Source organism: Oncorhynchus mykiss, unplaced genomic scaffold (assembly GCF_013265735.2).
Source record: "Oncorhynchus mykiss isolate Arlee unplaced genomic scaffold, USDA_OmykA_1.1 un_scaffold_706, whole genome shotgun sequence".
Taxonomy (NCBI): domain Eukaryota; kingdom Metazoa; phylum Chordata; class Actinopteri; order Salmoniformes; family Salmonidae; genus Oncorhynchus; species Oncorhynchus mykiss.
In genome coordinates, this window is record NW_023494153.1 from 14,636 (window position 1) to 30,000 (window position 15,365).

The 15,365-nt window shown below is 45.2% G+C and overlaps 32 non-coding genes and 14 pseudogenes across 32 annotated transcripts; all 46 read left to right on the forward strand.

Annotated features, from left to right (window-relative positions):
- The first annotated feature begins 71 nt into the window (after positions 1-71).
- Positions 72-190, forward strand: LOC118961836 (annotated as a pseudogene).
- A 177-nt stretch (positions 191-367) lies between these two features.
- LOC118961756 lies at positions 368-486 on the forward strand. Its single transcript, XR_005049271.1, has one exon. It is a non-coding gene; the product is annotated as a 5S ribosomal RNA (ribosomal RNA).
- Positions 487-746: 260 nt separating this feature from the next.
- Positions 747-865, forward strand: LOC118961837 (annotated as a pseudogene).
- A 177-nt stretch (positions 866-1,042) lies between these two features.
- On the forward strand, positions 1,043-1,161 carry LOC118961888. Its single transcript, XR_005049349.1, has one exon. It is a non-coding gene; the product is annotated as a 5S ribosomal RNA (ribosomal RNA).
- A 177-nt stretch (positions 1,162-1,338) lies between these two features.
- On the forward strand, positions 1,339-1,457 carry LOC118961777. Its single transcript, XR_005049292.1, has one exon. It is a non-coding gene; the product is annotated as a 5S ribosomal RNA (ribosomal RNA).
- Positions 1,458-1,717: 260 nt separating this feature from the next.
- LOC118961839 lies at positions 1,718-1,836 on the forward strand (annotated as a pseudogene).
- Positions 1,837-2,013: 177 nt separating this feature from the next.
- Positions 2,014-2,132, forward strand: LOC118961766. The gene has a single exon (XR_005049281.1). It is a non-coding gene; the product is annotated as a 5S ribosomal RNA (ribosomal RNA).
- Positions 2,133-2,392: 260 nt separating this feature from the next.
- On the forward strand, positions 2,393-2,511 carry LOC118961772. The gene has a single exon (XR_005049287.1). It is a non-coding gene; the product is annotated as a 5S ribosomal RNA (ribosomal RNA).
- A 177-nt stretch (positions 2,512-2,688) lies between these two features.
- Positions 2,689-2,807, forward strand: LOC118961812. Its single transcript, XR_005049327.1, has one exon. It is a non-coding gene; the product is annotated as a 5S ribosomal RNA (ribosomal RNA).
- Positions 2,808-3,067: 260 nt separating this feature from the next.
- LOC118961783 lies at positions 3,068-3,186 on the forward strand. Its single transcript, XR_005049298.1, has one exon. It is a non-coding gene; the product is annotated as a 5S ribosomal RNA (ribosomal RNA).
- A 177-nt stretch (positions 3,187-3,363) lies between these two features.
- On the forward strand, positions 3,364-3,482 carry LOC118961813. Its single transcript, XR_005049328.1, has one exon. It is a non-coding gene; the product is annotated as a 5S ribosomal RNA (ribosomal RNA).
- Positions 3,483-3,742: 260 nt separating this feature from the next.
- LOC118961794 lies at positions 3,743-3,861 on the forward strand. Its single transcript, XR_005049309.1, has one exon. It is a non-coding gene; the product is annotated as a 5S ribosomal RNA (ribosomal RNA).
- A 260-nt stretch (positions 3,862-4,121) lies between these two features.
- On the forward strand, positions 4,122-4,240 carry LOC118961811. Its single transcript, XR_005049326.1, has one exon. It is a non-coding gene; the product is annotated as a 5S ribosomal RNA (ribosomal RNA).
- A 260-nt stretch (positions 4,241-4,500) lies between these two features.
- LOC118961840 lies at positions 4,501-4,619 on the forward strand (annotated as a pseudogene).
- A 177-nt stretch (positions 4,620-4,796) lies between these two features.
- On the forward strand, positions 4,797-4,915 carry LOC118961757. Its single transcript, XR_005049272.1, has one exon. It is a non-coding gene; the product is annotated as a 5S ribosomal RNA (ribosomal RNA).
- A 260-nt stretch (positions 4,916-5,175) lies between these two features.
- LOC118961841 lies at positions 5,176-5,294 on the forward strand (annotated as a pseudogene).
- A 177-nt stretch (positions 5,295-5,471) lies between these two features.
- On the forward strand, positions 5,472-5,590 carry LOC118961803. Its single transcript, XR_005049318.1, has one exon. It is a non-coding gene; the product is annotated as a 5S ribosomal RNA (ribosomal RNA).
- Positions 5,591-5,850: 260 nt separating this feature from the next.
- On the forward strand, positions 5,851-5,969 carry LOC118961842 (annotated as a pseudogene).
- A 177-nt stretch (positions 5,970-6,146) lies between these two features.
- On the forward strand, positions 6,147-6,265 carry LOC118961889. The gene has a single exon (XR_005049350.1). It is a non-coding gene; the product is annotated as a 5S ribosomal RNA (ribosomal RNA).
- Positions 6,266-6,442: 177 nt separating this feature from the next.
- LOC118961778 lies at positions 6,443-6,561 on the forward strand. Its single transcript, XR_005049293.1, has one exon. It is a non-coding gene; the product is annotated as a 5S ribosomal RNA (ribosomal RNA).
- A 260-nt stretch (positions 6,562-6,821) lies between these two features.
- On the forward strand, positions 6,822-6,940 carry LOC118961843 (annotated as a pseudogene).
- A 177-nt stretch (positions 6,941-7,117) lies between these two features.
- Positions 7,118-7,236, forward strand: LOC118961767. The gene has a single exon (XR_005049282.1). It is a non-coding gene; the product is annotated as a 5S ribosomal RNA (ribosomal RNA).
- A 260-nt stretch (positions 7,237-7,496) lies between these two features.
- On the forward strand, positions 7,497-7,615 carry LOC118961805. Its single transcript, XR_005049320.1, has one exon. It is a non-coding gene; the product is annotated as a 5S ribosomal RNA (ribosomal RNA).
- Positions 7,616-7,875: 260 nt separating this feature from the next.
- Positions 7,876-7,994, forward strand: LOC118961844 (annotated as a pseudogene).
- Positions 7,995-8,171: 177 nt separating this feature from the next.
- Positions 8,172-8,290, forward strand: LOC118961890. The gene has a single exon (XR_005049351.1). It is a non-coding gene; the product is annotated as a 5S ribosomal RNA (ribosomal RNA).
- Positions 8,291-8,467: 177 nt separating this feature from the next.
- LOC118961779 lies at positions 8,468-8,586 on the forward strand. Its single transcript, XR_005049294.1, has one exon. It is a non-coding gene; the product is annotated as a 5S ribosomal RNA (ribosomal RNA).
- Positions 8,587-8,846: 260 nt separating this feature from the next.
- Positions 8,847-8,965, forward strand: LOC118961845 (annotated as a pseudogene).
- A 177-nt stretch (positions 8,966-9,142) lies between these two features.
- LOC118961768 lies at positions 9,143-9,261 on the forward strand. The gene has a single exon (XR_005049283.1). It is a non-coding gene; the product is annotated as a 5S ribosomal RNA (ribosomal RNA).
- Positions 9,262-9,521: 260 nt separating this feature from the next.
- Positions 9,522-9,640, forward strand: LOC118961815 (annotated as a pseudogene).
- A 177-nt stretch (positions 9,641-9,817) lies between these two features.
- On the forward strand, positions 9,818-9,936 carry LOC118961758. Its single transcript, XR_005049273.1, has one exon. It is a non-coding gene; the product is annotated as a 5S ribosomal RNA (ribosomal RNA).
- A 260-nt stretch (positions 9,937-10,196) lies between these two features.
- On the forward strand, positions 10,197-10,315 carry LOC118961846 (annotated as a pseudogene).
- A 177-nt stretch (positions 10,316-10,492) lies between these two features.
- Positions 10,493-10,611, forward strand: LOC118961891. The gene has a single exon (XR_005049352.1). It is a non-coding gene; the product is annotated as a 5S ribosomal RNA (ribosomal RNA).
- Positions 10,612-10,788: 177 nt separating this feature from the next.
- LOC118961780 lies at positions 10,789-10,907 on the forward strand. Its single transcript, XR_005049295.1, has one exon. It is a non-coding gene; the product is annotated as a 5S ribosomal RNA (ribosomal RNA).
- A 260-nt stretch (positions 10,908-11,167) lies between these two features.
- LOC118961847 lies at positions 11,168-11,286 on the forward strand (annotated as a pseudogene).
- A 177-nt stretch (positions 11,287-11,463) lies between these two features.
- On the forward strand, positions 11,464-11,582 carry LOC118961769. Its single transcript, XR_005049284.1, has one exon. It is a non-coding gene; the product is annotated as a 5S ribosomal RNA (ribosomal RNA).
- Positions 11,583-11,842: 260 nt separating this feature from the next.
- LOC118961817 lies at positions 11,843-11,961 on the forward strand (annotated as a pseudogene).
- Positions 11,962-12,138: 177 nt separating this feature from the next.
- Positions 12,139-12,257, forward strand: LOC118961790. The gene has a single exon (XR_005049305.1). It is a non-coding gene; the product is annotated as a 5S ribosomal RNA (ribosomal RNA).
- Positions 12,258-12,434: 177 nt separating this feature from the next.
- LOC118961816 lies at positions 12,435-12,553 on the forward strand. Its single transcript, XR_005049330.1, has one exon. It is a non-coding gene; the product is annotated as a 5S ribosomal RNA (ribosomal RNA).
- Positions 12,554-12,730: 177 nt separating this feature from the next.
- LOC118961789 lies at positions 12,731-12,849 on the forward strand. Its single transcript, XR_005049304.1, has one exon. It is a non-coding gene; the product is annotated as a 5S ribosomal RNA (ribosomal RNA).
- A 260-nt stretch (positions 12,850-13,109) lies between these two features.
- On the forward strand, positions 13,110-13,228 carry LOC118961827. The gene has a single exon (XR_005049331.1). It is a non-coding gene; the product is annotated as a 5S ribosomal RNA (ribosomal RNA).
- A 177-nt stretch (positions 13,229-13,405) lies between these two features.
- LOC118961838 lies at positions 13,406-13,524 on the forward strand. The gene has a single exon (XR_005049332.1). It is a non-coding gene; the product is annotated as a 5S ribosomal RNA (ribosomal RNA).
- Positions 13,525-13,784: 260 nt separating this feature from the next.
- On the forward strand, positions 13,785-13,903 carry LOC118961804. Its single transcript, XR_005049319.1, has one exon. It is a non-coding gene; the product is annotated as a 5S ribosomal RNA (ribosomal RNA).
- Positions 13,904-14,080: 177 nt separating this feature from the next.
- LOC118961849 lies at positions 14,081-14,199 on the forward strand. Its single transcript, XR_005049333.1, has one exon. It is a non-coding gene; the product is annotated as a 5S ribosomal RNA (ribosomal RNA).
- Positions 14,200-14,459: 260 nt separating this feature from the next.
- LOC118961861 lies at positions 14,460-14,578 on the forward strand. The gene has a single exon (XR_005049335.1). It is a non-coding gene; the product is annotated as a 5S ribosomal RNA (ribosomal RNA).
- Positions 14,579-14,838: 260 nt separating this feature from the next.
- Positions 14,839-14,957, forward strand: LOC118961872. The gene has a single exon (XR_005049336.1). It is a non-coding gene; the product is annotated as a 5S ribosomal RNA (ribosomal RNA).
- Positions 14,958-15,217: 260 nt separating this feature from the next.
- LOC118961848 lies at positions 15,218-15,336 on the forward strand (annotated as a pseudogene).
- The last annotated feature ends 29 nt before the right edge of the window (positions 15,337-15,365 follow it).

Consider the following 15,365-nt stretch of genomic DNA (forward strand, 5'->3'; position numbering starts at 1 on the left):
ATGGTGGAAATGCAACAGCTGTTAATCAGGCTCACTTTGACTTTACATAGTGCACCAAGAGATAGTTTCTCACTTACGGCAACACCGGCCTGAGTACGCCTGATCTCGTCCGATCTCGGAAGCTAAGCAGGGTCGGGCCTGGTTAGTACTTGGATGGGAGACAGCCTGGCAATACCAGGTGCTGTAAGCTTTTTGTCACTGCCTTGTGGAATTTCAACTCTTTGTCCGTTTTTTCCCACAAGGCTGAAATATGTGCCCTCGCTTTGAAATAAGTAAGCAAGGTTAGTTTGTATTTCATCCAACAATCTGTGCTACAAATTATGGCTACAGTATATGCAATTTCATCCACTTTTTGAGGGTGCCTTTCGCTTACGGCCACACCGGCCTGGGTACTCCTGATCTCGTCCGATCTCGGAAGCTAAGCAGGGTCGGGCCTGGTTAGTACTTGGATGGGAGACCGCCTGGGAATACCAGGTGCTGTAAGCTTTTTGTCACTGCCTTGTGGAATTTCAACTCTTTGTCCGTTTTTTCCCACAAGGCTGAAATATGTGCCCTCGCTTTGAAATAAGTAAGCAAGGTTAGTTTGTATTTCATCCAACAATCTGTGCTACAAATTATGGCTACAGTATATGCAATTTCTTCCACTTTTTGAGTGACACAAAGATGCTTATCTAAATGGTGGAAATGCAACAGCTGTTAATCAGGCTCACTTTGACTTTACATAGTGCACCAAGAGATAGTTTCTCACTTACGGCAACACCGGCCTGAGTACGCCTGATCTCGTCCGATCTCGGAAGCTAAGCAGGGTCGGGCCTGGTTAGTACTTGGATGGGAGACAGCCTGGCAATACCAGGTGCTGTAAGCTTTTTGTCACTGCCTTGTGGAATTTCAACTCTTTGTCCGTTTTTTCCCACAAGGCTGAAATATGTGCCCTCGCTTTGAAATAAGTAAGCAAGGTTAGTTTGTATTTCATCCAACAATCTGTGCTACAAATTATGGCTACAGTATATGCAATTTCATCCACTTTTTGAGGGTGCCTTTCGCTTACGGCCACACCGGCCTGAGTACTCCTGATCTCGTCCGATCTCGGAAGCTAAGCAGGGTCGGGCCTGGTTAGTACTTGGATGGGAGACCGCCTGGGAATACCAGGTGCTGTAAGCTTTTTGTCACTGCCTTGTGGAATTTCAACTCTTTGTCCGTTTTTTCCCACAAGGCTGAAATATGTGCCCTCGCTTTGAAATAAGTAAGCAAGGTTAGTTTGTATTTCATCCAACAATCTGTGCTACAAATTATGGCTACAGTATATGCAATTTCATCCACTTTTTGAGGGTGCCTTTCGCTTACGGCCACACCGGCCTGAGTACTCCTGATCTCGTCCGATCTCGGAAGCTAAGCAGGGTCGGGCCTGGTTAGTACTTGGATGGGAGACCGCATGGGAATACCAGGTGCTGTAAGCTTTTTGTCACTGCCTTGTGGAATTTCAACTCTTTGTCCGTTTTTTCCCACAAGGCTGAAATATGTGCCCTCGCTTTGAAATAAGTAAGCAAGGTTAGTTTGTATTTCATCCAACAATCTGTGCTACAAATTATGGCTACAGTATATGCAATTTCTTCCACTTTTTGAGTGACACAAAGATGCTTATCTAAATGGTGGAAATGCAACAGCTGTTAATCAGGCTCACTTTGACTTTACATAGTGCACCAAGAGATAGTTTCTTACTTACGGCAACACCGGCCTGAGTACGCCTGATCTCGTCCGATCTCGGAAGCTAAGCAGGGTCGGGCCTGGTTAGTACTTGGATGGGAGACAGCCTGGCAATACCAGGTGCTGTAAGCTTTTTGTCACTGCCTTGTGGAATTTCAACTCTTTGTCCGTTTTTTCCCACAAGGCTGAAATATGTGCCCTCGCTTTGAAATAAGTAAGCAAGGTTAGTTTGTATTTCATCCAACAATCTGTGCTACAAATTATGGCTACAGTATATGCAATTTCATCCACTTTTTGAGGGTGTCTTTCGCTTACAGCCACACCGGCCTGGGTACTCCTGATCTCGTCCGATCTCGGAAGCTAAGCAGGGTCGGGCCTGGTTAGTACTTGGATGGGAGACCGCCTGGGAATACCAGGTGCTGTAAGCTTTTTGTCACTGCCTTGTGGAATTTCAACTCTTTGTCCGTTTTTTCCCACAAGGCTGAAATATGTGCCCTCGCTTTGAAATAAGTAAGCAAGGTTAGTTTGTATTTCATCCAACAATCTGTGCTACAAATTATGGCTACAGTATATGCAAATTCTTCCACTTTTTGAGTGACACAAAGATGCTTATCTAAATGGTGGAAATGCAACAGCTGTTAATCAGGCTCACTTTGACTTTACATAGTGCACCAAGAGATAGTTTCTCGCTTACGGCCACACCGGCCTGAGTACGCCTGATCTCGTCCGATCTCGGAAGCTAAGCAGGGTCGGGCCTGGTTAGTACTTGGATGGGAGACCGCCTGGGAATACCAGGTGCTGTAAGCTTTTTGTCACTGCCTTGTGGAATTTCAACTCTTTGTCCGTTTTTTCCCACAAGGCTGAAATATGTGCCCTCGCTTTGAAATAAGTAAGCAAGGTTAGTTTGTATTTCATCCAACAATCTGTGCTACAAATTATGGCTACAGTATATGCAATTTCATCCACTTTTTGAGGGTGTCTTTCGCTTACAGCCACACCGGCCTGGGTACTCCTGATCTCGTCCGATCTCGGAAGCTAAGCAGGGTCGGGCCTGGTTAGTACTTGGATGGGAGACAGCCTGGGAATACCAGGTGCTGTAAGCTTTTTGTCACTGCCTTGTGGAATTTCAACTCTTTGTCCGTTTTTTCCCACAAGGCTGAAATATGTGCCCTCGCTTTGAAATAAGTAAGCAAGGTTAGTTTGTATTTCATCCAACAATCTGTGCTACAAATTATGGCTACAGTATATGCAATTTCTTCCACTTTTTGAGTGACACAAAGATGCTTATCTAAATGGTGGAAATGCAACAGCTGTTAATCAGGCTCACTTTGACTTTACATAGTGCACCAAGAGATAGTTTCTCGCTTACGGCCACACCGGCCTGAGTACGCCTGATCTCGTCCGATCTCGGAAGCTAAGCAGGGTCGGGCCTGGTTAGTACTTGGATGGGAGACCGCCTGGGAATACCAGGTGCTGTAAGCTTTTTGTCACTGCCTTGTGGAATTTCAACTCTTTGTCCGTTTTTTCCCACAAGGCTGAAATATGTGCCCTCGCTTTGAAATAAGTAAGCAAGGTTAGTTTGTATTTCATCCAACAATCTGTGCTACAAATTATGGCTACAGTATATGCAATTTCATCCACTTTTTGAGGGTGTCTTTCGCTTACAGCCACACCGGCCTGGGTACTCCTGATCTCGTCCGATCTCGGAAGCTAAGCAGGGTCGGGCCTGGTTAGTACTTGGATGGGAGACAGCCTGGGAATACCAGGTGCTGTAAGCTTTTTGTCACTGCCTTGTGGAATTTCAACTCTTTGTCCGTTTTTTCCCACAAGGCTGAAATATGTGCCCTCGCTTTGAAATAAGTAAGCAAGGTTAGTTTGTATTTCATCCAACAATCTGTGCTACAAATTATGGCTACAGTATATGCAATTTCTTCCACTTTTTGAGTGACACAAAGATGCTTATCTAAATGGTGGAAATGCAACAGCTGTTAATCAGGCTCACTTTGACTTTACATAGTGCACCAAGAGATAGTTTCTCGCTTACGGCCACACCGGCCTGAGTACGCCTGATCTCGTCCGATCTCGGAAGCTAAGCAGGGTCGGGCCTGGTTAGTACTTGGATGGGAGACCGCCTGGGAATACCAGGTGCTGTAAGCTTTTTGTCACTGCCTTGTGGAATTTCAACTCTTTGTCCGTTTTTTCCCACAAGGCTGAAATATGTGCCCTCGCTTTGAAATAAGTAAGCAAGGTTAGTTTGTATTTCATCCAACAATCTGTGCTACAAATTATGGCTACAGTATATGCAATTTCTTCCACTTTTTGAGTGACACAAAGATGCTTATCTAAATGGTGGAAATGCAACAGCTGTTAATCAGGCTCACTTTGACTTTACATAGTGCACCAAGAGATAGTTTCTCGCTTACGGCCACACCGGCCTGAGTACGCCTGATCTCGTCCGATCTCGGAAGCTAAGCAGGGTCGGGCCTGGTTAGTACTTGGATGGGAGACCGCCTGGGACTACCAGGTGCTGTAAGCTTTTTGTCACTGCCTTGTGGAATTTCAACTCTTTGTCCGTTTTTTCCCACAAGGCTGAAATATGTGCCCTCGCTTTGAAATAAGTAAGCAAGGTTAGTTTGTATTTCATCCAACAATCTGTGCTACAAATTATGGCTACAGTATATGCAATTTCTTCCACTTTTTGAGTGACACAAAGATGCTTATCTAAATGGTGGAAATGCAACAGCTGTTAATCAGGCTCACTTTGACTTTACATAGTGCACCAAGAGATAGTTTCTCACTTACGGCAACACCGGCCTGAGTACGCCTGATCTCGTCCGATCTCGGAAGCTAAGCAGGGTCGGGCCTGGTTAGTACTTGGATGGGAGACAGCCTGGCAATACCAGGTGCTGTAAGCTTTTTGTCACTGCCTTGTGGAATTTCAACTCTTTGTCCGTTTTTTCCCACAAGGCTGAAATATGTGCCCTCGCTTTGAAATAAGTAAGCAAGGTTAGTTTGTATTTCATCCAACAATCTGTGCTACAAATTATGGCTACAGTATATGCAATTTCATCCACTTTTTGAGGGTGCCTTTCGCTTACGGCCACACCGGCCTGGGTACTCCTGATCTCGTCCGATCTCGGAAGCTAAGCAGGGTCGGGCCTGGTTAGTACTTGGATGGGAGACCGCCTGGGAATACCAGGTGCTGTAAGCTTTTTGTCACTGCCTTGTGGAATTTCAACTCTTTGTCCGTTTTTTCCCACAAGGCTGAAATATGTGCCCTCGCTTTGAAATAAGTAAGCAAGGTTAGTTTGTATTTCATCCAACAATCTGTGCTACAAATTATGGCTACAGTATATGCAATTTCTTCCACTTTTTGAGTGACACAAAGATGCTTATCTAAATGGTGGAAATGCAACAGCTGTTAATCAGGCTCACTTTGACTTTACATAGTGCACCAAGAGATAGTTTCTCACTTACGGCAACACCGGCCTGAGTACGCCTGATCTCGTCCGATCTCGGAAGCTAAGCAGGGTCGGGCCTGGTTAGTACTTGGATGGGAGACAGCCTGGCAATACCAGGTGCTGTAAGCTTTTTGTCACTGCCTTGTGGAATTTCAACTCTTTGTCCGTTTTTTCCCACAAGGCTGAAATATGTGCCCTCGCTTTGAAATAAGTAAGCAAGGTTAGTTTGTATTTCATCCAACAATCTGTGCTACAAATTATGGCTACAGTATATGCAATTTCATCCACTTTTTGAGGGTGCCTTTCGCTTACGGCCACACCGGCCTGGGTACTCCTGATCTCGTCCGATCTTGGAAGCTAAGCAGGGTCGGGCCTGGTTAGTACTTGGATGGGAGACCGCCTGGGAATACCAGGTGCTGTAAGCTTTTTGTCACTGCCTTGTGGAATTTCAACTCTTTGTCCGTTTTTTCCCACAAGGCTGAAATATGTGCCCTCGCTTTGAAATAAGTAAGCAAGGTTAGTTTGTATTTCATCCAACAATCTGTGCTACAAATTATGGCTACAGTATATGCAATTTCTTCCACTTTTTGAGTGACACAAAGATGCTTATCTAAATGGTGGAAATGCAACAGCTGTTAATCAGGCTCACTTTGACTTTACATAGTGCACCAAGAGATAGTTTCTCACTTACGGCAACACCGGCCTGAGTACGCCTGATCTCGTCCGATCTCGGAAGCTAAGCAGGGTCGGGCCTGGTTAGTACTTGGATGGGAGACAGCCTGGCAATACCAGGTGCTGTAAGCTTTTTGTCACTGCCTTGTGGAATTTCAACTCTTTGTCCGTTTTTTCCCACAAGGCTGAAATATGTGCCCTCGCTTTGAAATAAGTAAGCAAGGTTAGTTTGTATTTCATCCAACAATCTGTGCTACAAATTATGGCTACAGTATATGCAATTTCATCCACTTTTTGAGGGTGCCTTTCGCTTACGGCCACACCGGCCTGAGTACTCCTGATCTCGTCCGATCTCGGAAGCTAAGCAGGGTCGGGCCTGGTTAGTACTTGGATGGGAGACCGCCTGGGAATACCAGGTGCTGTAAGCTTTTTGTCACTGCCTTGTGGAATTTCAACTCTTTGTCCGTTTTTTCCCACAAGGCTGAAATATGTGCCCTCGCTTTGAAATAAGTAAGCAAGGTTAGTTTGTATTTCATCCAACAATCTGTGCTACAAATTATGGCTACAGTATATGCAATTTCATCCACTTTTTGAGGGTGCCTTTCGCTTACGGCCACACCGGCCTGAGTACTCCTGATCTCGTCCGATCTCGGAAGCTAAGCAGGGTCGGGCCTGGTTAGTACTTGGATGGGAGACCGCATGGGAATACCAGGTGCTGTAAGCTTTTTGTCACTGCCTTGTGGAATTTCAACTCTTTGTCCGTTTTTTCCCACAAGGCTGAAATATGTGCCCTCGCTTTGAAATAAGTAAGCAAGGTTAGTTTGTATTTCATCCAACAATCTGTGCTACAAATTATGGCTACAGTATATGCAATTTCTTCCACTTTTTGAGTGACACAAAGATGCTTATCTAAATGGTGGAAATGCAACAGCTGTTAATCAGGCTCACTTTGACTTTACATAGTGCACCAAGAGATAGTTTCTTACTTACGGCAACACCGGCCTGAGTACGCCTGATCTCGTCCGATCTCGGAAGCTAAGCAGGGTCGGGCCTGGTTAGTACTTGGATGGGAGACAGCCTGGCAATACCAGGTGCTGTAAGCTTTTTGTCACTGCCTTGTGGAATTTCAACTCTTTGTCCGTTTTTTCCCACAAGGCTGAAATATGTGCCCTCGCTTTGAAATAAGTAAGCAAGGTTAGTTTGTATTTCATCCAACAATCTGTGCTACAAATTATGGCTACAGTATATGCAATTTCATCCACTTTTTGAGGGTGTCTTTCGCTTACAGCCACACCGGCCTGGGTACTCCTGATCTCGTCCGATCTCGGAAGCTAAGCAGGGTCGGGCCTGGTTAGTACTTGGATGGGAGACCGCCTGGGAATACCAGGTGCTGTAAGCTTTTTGTCACTGCCTTGTGGAATTTCAACTCTTTGTCCGTTTTTTCCCACAAGGCTGAAATATGTGCCCTCGCTTTGAAATAAGTAAGCAAGGTTAGTTTGTATTTCATCCAACAATCTGTGCTACAAATTATGGCTACAGTATATGCAAATTCTTCCACTTTTTGAGTGACACAAAGATGCTTATCTAAATGGTGGAAATGCAACAGCTGTTAATCAGGCTCACTTTGACTTTACATAGTGCACCAAGAGATAGTTTCTCGCTTACGGCCACACCGGCCTGAGTACGCCTGATCTCGTCCGATCTCGGAAGCTAAGCAGGGTCGGGCCTGGTTAGTACTTGGATGGGAGACCGCCTGGGAATACCAGGTGCTGTAAGCTTTTTGTCACTGCCTTGTGGAATTTCAACTCTTTGTCCGTTTTTTCCCACAAGGCTGAAATATGTGCCCTCGCTTTGAAATAAGTAAGCAAGGTTAGTTTGTATTTCATCCAACAATCTGTGCTACAAATTATGGCTACAGTATATGCAATTTCTTCCACTTTTTGAGTGACACAAAGATGCTTATCTAAATGGTGGAAATGCAACAGCTGTTAATCAGGCTCACTTTGACTTTACATAGTGCACCAAGAGATAGTTTCTCACTTACGGCAACACCGGCCTGAGTACGCCTGATCTCGTCCGATCTCGGAAGCTAAGCAGGGTCGGGCCTGGTTAGTACTTGGATGGGAGACAGCCTGGCAATACCAGGTGCTGTAAGCTTTTTGTCACTGCCTTGTGGAATTTCAACTCTTTGTCCGTTTTTTCCCACAAGGCTGAAATATGTGCCCTCGCTTTGAAATAAGTAAGCAAGGTTAGTTTGTATTTCATCCAACAATCTGTGCTACAAATTATGGCTACAGTATATGCAATTTCATCCACTTTTTGAGGGTGCCTTTCGCTTACGGCCACACCGGCCTGAGTACTCCTGATCTCGTCCGATCTCGGAAGCTAAGCAGGGTCGGGCCTGGTTAGTACTTGGATGGGAGACCGCCTGGGAATACCAGGTGCTGTAAGCTTTTTGTCACTGCCTTGTGGAATTTCAACTCTTTGTCCGTTTTTTCCCACAAGGCTGAAATATGTGCCCTCGCTTTGAAATAAGTAAGCAAGGTTAGTTTGTATTTCATCCAACAATCTGTGCTACAAATTATGGCTACAGTATATGCAATTTCATCCACTTTTTGAGGGTGCCTTTCGCTTACGGCCACACCGGCCTGAGTACTCCTGATCTCGTCCGATCTCGGAAGCTAAGCAGGGTCGGGCCTGGTTAGTACTTGGATGGGAGACCGCATGGGAATACCAGGTGCTGTAAGCTTTTTGTCACTGCCTTGTGGAATTTCAACTCTTTGTCCGTTTTTTCCCACAAGGCTGAAATATGTGCCCTCGCTTTGAAATAAGTAAGCAAGGTTAGTTTGTATTTCATCCAACAATCTGTGCTACAAATTATGGCTACAGTATATGCAATTTCTTCCACTTTTTGAGTGACACAAAGATGCTTATCTAAATGGTGGAAATGCAACAGCTGTTAATCAGGCTCACTTTGACTTTACATAGTGCACCAAGAGATAGTTTCTTACTTACGGCAACACCGGCCTGAGTACGCCTGATCTCGTCCGATCTCGGAAGCTAAGCAGGGTCGGGCCTGGTTAGTACTTGGATGGGAGACAGCCTGGCAATACCAGGTGCTGTAAGCTTTTTGTCACTGCCTTGTGGAATTTCAACTCTTTGTCCGTTTTTTCCCACAAGGCTGAAATATGTGCCCTCGCTTTGAAATAAGTAAGCAAGGTTAGTTTGTATTTCATCCAACAATCTGTGCTACAAATTATGGCTACAGTATATGCAATTTCATCCACTTTTTGAGGGTGCCTTTCGCTTACAGCCACACCGGCCTGGGTACTCCTGATCTCGTCCGATCTCGGAAGCTAAGCAGGGTCGGGCCTGGTTAGTACTTGGATGGGAGACCGCCTGGGAATACCAGGTGCTGTAAGCTTTTTGTCACTGCCTTGTGGAATTTCAACTCTTTGTCCGTTTTTTCCCACAAGGCTGAAATATGTGCCCTCGCTTTGAAATAAGTAAGCAAGGTTAGTTTGTATTTCATCCAACAATCTGTGCTACAAATTATGGCTACAGTATATGCAATTTCTTCCACTTTTTGAGTGACACAAAGATGCTTATCTAAATGGTGGAAATGCAACAGCTGTTAATCAGGCTCACTTTGACTTTACATAGTGCACCAAGAGATAGTTTCTCGCTTACGGCCACACCGGCCTGAGTACGCCTGATCTCGTCCGATCTCGGAAGCTAAGCAGGGTCGGGCCTGGTTAGTACTTGGATGGGAGACAACCTGGCAATACCAGGTGCTGTAAGCTTTTTGTCACTGCCTTGTGGAATTTCAACTCTTTGTCCGTTTTTTCCCACAAGGCTGAAATATGTGCCCTCGCTTTGAAATAAGTAAGCAAGGTTAGTTTGTATTTCATCCAACAATCTGTGCTACAAATTATGGCTACAGTATATGCAATTTCATCCACTTTTTGAGGGTGCCTTTCGCTTACGGCCACACCGGCCTGGGTACTCCTGATCTCGTCCGATCTCGGAAGCTAAGCAGGGTCGGGCCTGGTTAGTACTTGGATGGGAGACCGCCTGGGAATACCAGGTGCTGTAAGCTTTTTGTCACTGCCTTGTGGAATTTCAACTCTTTGTCCGTTTTTTCCCACAAGGCTGAAATATGTGCCCTCGCTTTGAAATAAGTAAGCAAGGTTAGTTTGTATTTCATCCAACAATCTGTGCTACAAATTATGGCTACAGTATATGCAATTTCTTCCACTTTTTGAGTGACACAAAGATGCTTATCTAAATGGTGGAAATGCAACAGCTGTTAATCAGGCTCACTTTGACTTTACATAGTGCACCAAGAGATAGTTTCTCACTTACGGCAACACCGGCCTGAGTACGCCTGATCTCGTCCGATCTCGGAAGCTAAGCAGGGTCGGGCCTGGTTAGTACTTGGATGGGAGACAGCCTGGCAATACCAGGTGCTGTAAGCTTTTTGTCACTGCCTTGTGGAATTTCAACTCTTTGTCCGTTTTTTCCCACAAGGCTGAAATATGTGCCCTCGCTTTGAAATAAGTAAGCAAGGTTAGTTTGTATTTCATCCAACAATCTGTGCTACAAATTATGGCTACAGTATATGCAATTTCATCCACTTTTTGAGGGTGCCTTTCGCTTACGGCCACACCGGCCTGAGTACTCCTGATCTCGTCCGATCTCGGAAGCTAAGCAGGGTCGGGCCTGGTTAGTACTTGGATGGGAGACCGCCTGGGAATACCAGGTGCTGTAAGCTTTTTGTCACTGCCTTGTGGAATTTCAACTCTTTGTCCGTTTTTTCCCACAAGGCTGAAATATGTGCCCTCGCTTTGAAATAAGTAAGCAAGGTTAGTTTGTATTTCATCCAACAATCTGTGCTACAAATTATGGCTACAGTATATGCAATTTCATCCACTTTTTGAGGGTGCCTTTCGCTTACGGCCACACCGGCCTGAGTACTCCTGATCTCGTCCGATCTCGGAAGCTAAGCAGGGTCGGGCCTGGTTAGTACTTGGATGGGAGACCGCATGGGAATACCAGGTGCTGTAAGCTTTTTGTCACTGCCTTGTGGAATTTCAACTCTTTGTCCGTTTTTTCCCACAAGGCTGAAATATGTGCCCTCGCTTTGAAATAAGTAAGCAAGGTTAGTTTGTATTTCATCCAACAATCTGTGCTACAAATTATGGCTACAGTATATGCAATTTCTTCCACTTTTTGAGTGACACAAAGATGCTTATCTAAATGGTGGAAATGCAACAGCTGTTAATCAGGCTCACTTTGACTTTACATAGTGCACCAAGAGATAGTTTCTTACTTACGGCAACACCGGCCTGAGTACGCCTGATCTCGTCCGATCTCGGAAGCTAAGCAGGGTCGGGCCTGGTTAGTACTTGGATGGGAGACAGCCTGGCAATACCAGGTGCTGTAAGCTTTTTGTCACTGCCTTGTGGAATTTCAACTCTTTGTCCGTTTTTTCCCACAAGGCTGAAATATGTGCCCTCGCTTTGAAATAAGTAAGCAAGGTTAGTTTGTATTTCATCCAACAATCTGTGCTACAAATTATGGCTACAGTATATGCAATTTCATCCACTTTTTGAGGGTGTCTTTCGCTTACAGCCACACCGGCCTGGGTACTCCTGATCTCGTCCGATCTCGGAAGCTAAGCAGGGTCGGGCCTGGTTAGTACTTGGATGGGAGACCGCCTGGGAATACCAGGTGCTGTAAGCTTTTTGTCACTGCCTTGTGGAATTTCAACTCTTTGTCCGTTTTTTCCCACAAGGCTGAAATATGTGCCCTCGCTTTGAAATAAGTAAGCAAGGTTAGTTTGTATTTCATCCAACAATCTGTGCTACAAATTATGGCTACAGTATATGCAATTTCTTCCACTTTTTGAGTGACACAAAGATGCTTATCTAAATGGTGGAAATGCAACAGCTGTTAATCAGGCTCACTTTGACTTTACATAGTGCACCAAGAGATAGTTTCTCGCTTACGGCCACACCGGCCTGAGTACGCCTGATCTCGTCCGATCTCGGAAGCTAAGCAGGGTCGGGCCTGGTTAGTACTTGGATGGGAGACAGCCTGGCAATACCAGGTGCTGTAAGCTTTTTGTCATTGCCTTGTGGAATTTCAACTCTTTGTCCGTTTTTTCCCACAAGGCTGAAATATGTGCCCTCGCTTTGAAATAAGTAAGCAAGGTTAGTTTGTATTTCATCCAACAATCTGTGCTACAAATTATGGCTACAGTATATGCAATTTCATCCACTTTTTGAGGGTGCCTTTCGCTTACGGCCACACCGGCCTGAGTACTCCTGATCTCGTCCGATCTCGGAAGCTAAGCTGGGTCGGGCCTGGTTAGTACTTGGATGGGAGACCGCCTGGGAATACCAGGTGCTGTAAGCTTTTTGTCACTGCCTTGTGGAATTTCAACTCTTTGTCCGTTTTTTCCCACAAGGCTGAAATATGTGCCCTCGCTTTGAAATAAGTAAGCAAGGTTAGTTTGTATTTCATCCAACAATCTGTGCTACAAATTATGGCTACAGTATATGCAATTTCATCCACTTTTTGAGATTGCCTTTAGCTTACGGCCACACCGGCCTGAGTACGCCTGATCTCGTCCGATCTCGGAAGCTAAGCAGGGTCGGGCCTGGTTAGTACTTGGATGGGAGACCGCCTGGGAATACCAGGTGCTGTAAGCTTTTTGTCACTGCCTTGTGGAATTTCAACTCTTTGTCCGTTTTTTCCCACAAGGCTGAAATATGTGCCCTCGCTTTGAAATAAGTAAGCAAGGTTAGTTTGTATTTCATCCAACAATCTGTGCTACAAATTATGGCTACAGTATATGCAATTTCATCCACTTTTTGAGATTGCCTTTCGCTTACGGCCACACCGGCCTGAGTACGCCTGATCTCGTCCGATCTCGGAAGCTAAGCTGGGTCGGGCCTGGTTAGTACTTGGATGGGAGACCGCCTGGGAATACCAGGTGCTGTAAGCTTTTTGTCACTGCCTTGTGGAATTTCAACTCTTTGTCCGTTTTTTCCCACAAGGCTGAAATATGTGCCCTCGCTTTGAAATAAGTAAGCAAGGTTAGTTTGTATTTCATCCAACAATCTGTGCTACAAATTATGGCTACAGTATATGCAATTTCTTCCACTTTTTGAGTGACACAAAGATGCTTATCTAAATGGTGGAAATGCAACAGCTGTTAATCAGGCTCACTTTGACTTTACATGGTGCACCAAGAGATAGGTTCTGGCTTACGGCCACACCGGCCTGAGTACGCCTGATCTCGTCCGATCTCGGAAGCTAAGCAGGGTCGGGCCTGGTTAGTACTTGGATGGGAGACCGCCTGGGAATACCAGGTGCTGTAAGCTTTTTGTCACTGCCTTGTGGAATTTCAACTCTTTGTCCGTTTTTTCCCACAAGGCTGAAATATGTGCCCTCGCTTTGAAATAAGTAAGCAAGGTTAGTTTGTATTTCATCCAACAATCTGTGCTACAAATTATGGCTACAGTATATGCAATTTCATCCACTTTTTGAGATTGCCTTTCGCTTACGGCCACACCGGCCTGAGTACGCCTGATCTCGTCCGATCTCGGAAGCTAAGCAGGGTCGGGCCTGGTTAGTACTTGGATGGGAGACCGCCTGGGAATACCAGGTGCTGTAAGCTTTTTGTCACTGCCTTGTGGAATTTCAACTCTTTGTCCGTTTTTTCCCACAAGGCTGAAATATGTGCCCTCGCTTTGAAATAAGTAAGCAAGGTTAGTTTGTATTTCATCCAACAATCTGTGCTACAAATTATGGCTACAGTATATGCAATTTCTTCCACTTTTTGAGTGACACAAAGATGCTTATCTAAATGGTGGAAATGCAACAGCTGTTAATCAGGCTCACTTTGACTTTACATAGTGCACCAAGAGATAGTTTCTCGCTTACGGCCACACCGGCCTGAGTACGCCTGATCTCGTCCGATCTCGGAAGCTAAGCAGGGTCGGTCCTGGTTAGTACTTGGATGGGAGACCGCCTGGGAATACCAGGTGCTGTAAGCTTTTTGTCACTGCCTTGTGGAATTTCAACTCTTTGTCCGTTTTTTCCCACAAGGCTGAAATATTTGCCCTCGCTTTGAAATAAGTAAGCAAGGTTAGTTTGTATTTCATCCAACAATCTGTGCTACAAATTATGGCTACAGTATATGCAATTTCATCCACTTTTTGAGATTGCCTTTCGCTTACGGCCACACCGGCCTGAGTACGCCTGATCTCGTCCGATCTCGGAAGCTAAGCAGGGTCGGGCCTGGTTAGTACTTGGATGGGAGACCGCCTGGGAATACCAGGTGCTGTAAGCTTTTTGTCACTGCCTTGTGGAATTTCAACTCTTTGTCCGTTTTTTCCCACAAGGCTGAAATATGTGCCCTCGCTTTGAAATAAGTAAGCAAGGTTAGTTTGTATTTCATCCAACAATCTGTGCTACAAATTATGGCTACAGTATATGCAATTTCTTCCACTTTTTGAGTGACACAAAGATGCTTATCTAAATGGTGGAAATGCAACAGCTGTTAATCAGGCTCACTTTGACTTTACATAGTGCACCAAGAGATAGTTTCTCGCTTACGGCCACACCGGCCTGAGTACGCCTGATCTCGTCCGATCTCGGAAGCTAAGCAGGGTCGGGCCTGGTTAGTACTTGGATGGGAGACCGCCTGGGAATACCAGGTGCTGTAAGCTTTTTGTCACTGCCTTGTGGAATTTCAACTCTTTGTCCGTTTTTTCCCACAAGGCTGAAATATGTGCCCTCGCTTTGAAATAAGTAAGCAAGGTTAGTTTGTATTTCATCCAACAATCTGTGCTACAAATTATGGCTACAGTATATGCAATTTCTTCCACTTTTTGAGTGACACAAAGATGCTTATCTAAATGGTGGAAATGCAACAGCTGTTAATCAGGCTCACTTTGACTTTACATAGTGCACCAAGAGATAGTGTCTCGCTTACGGCCACACCGGCCTGAGTACGCCTGATCTCGTCCGATCTCGGAAGCTAAGCAGGGTCGGGCCTGGTTAGTACTTGGATGGGAGACCGCCTGGGAATACCAGGTGCTGTAAGCTTTTTGTCACTGCCTTGTGGAATTTCAACTCTTTGTCCGTTTTTTCCCACAAGGCTGAAATATGTGCCCTCGCTTTGAAATAAGTAAGCAAGGTTAGTTTGTATTTCATCCAACAATCTGTGCTACAAATTATGGCTACAGTATATGCAATTTCTTCCACTTTTTGAGTGACACAAAGATGCTTATCTAAATGGTGGAAATGCAACAGCTGTTAATCAGGCTCACTTTGACTTTACATAGTGCACCAAGAGATAGTTTCTCACTTACGGCAACACCGGCCTGAGTACGCCTGATCTCGTCCGATCTCGGAAGCTAAGCAGGGTCGGGCCTGGTTAGTACTTGGATGGGAGACAGCCTGGCAATACCAGGTGCTGTAAGCTTTTTGTCACTGCCTTGTGGAATTTCAACT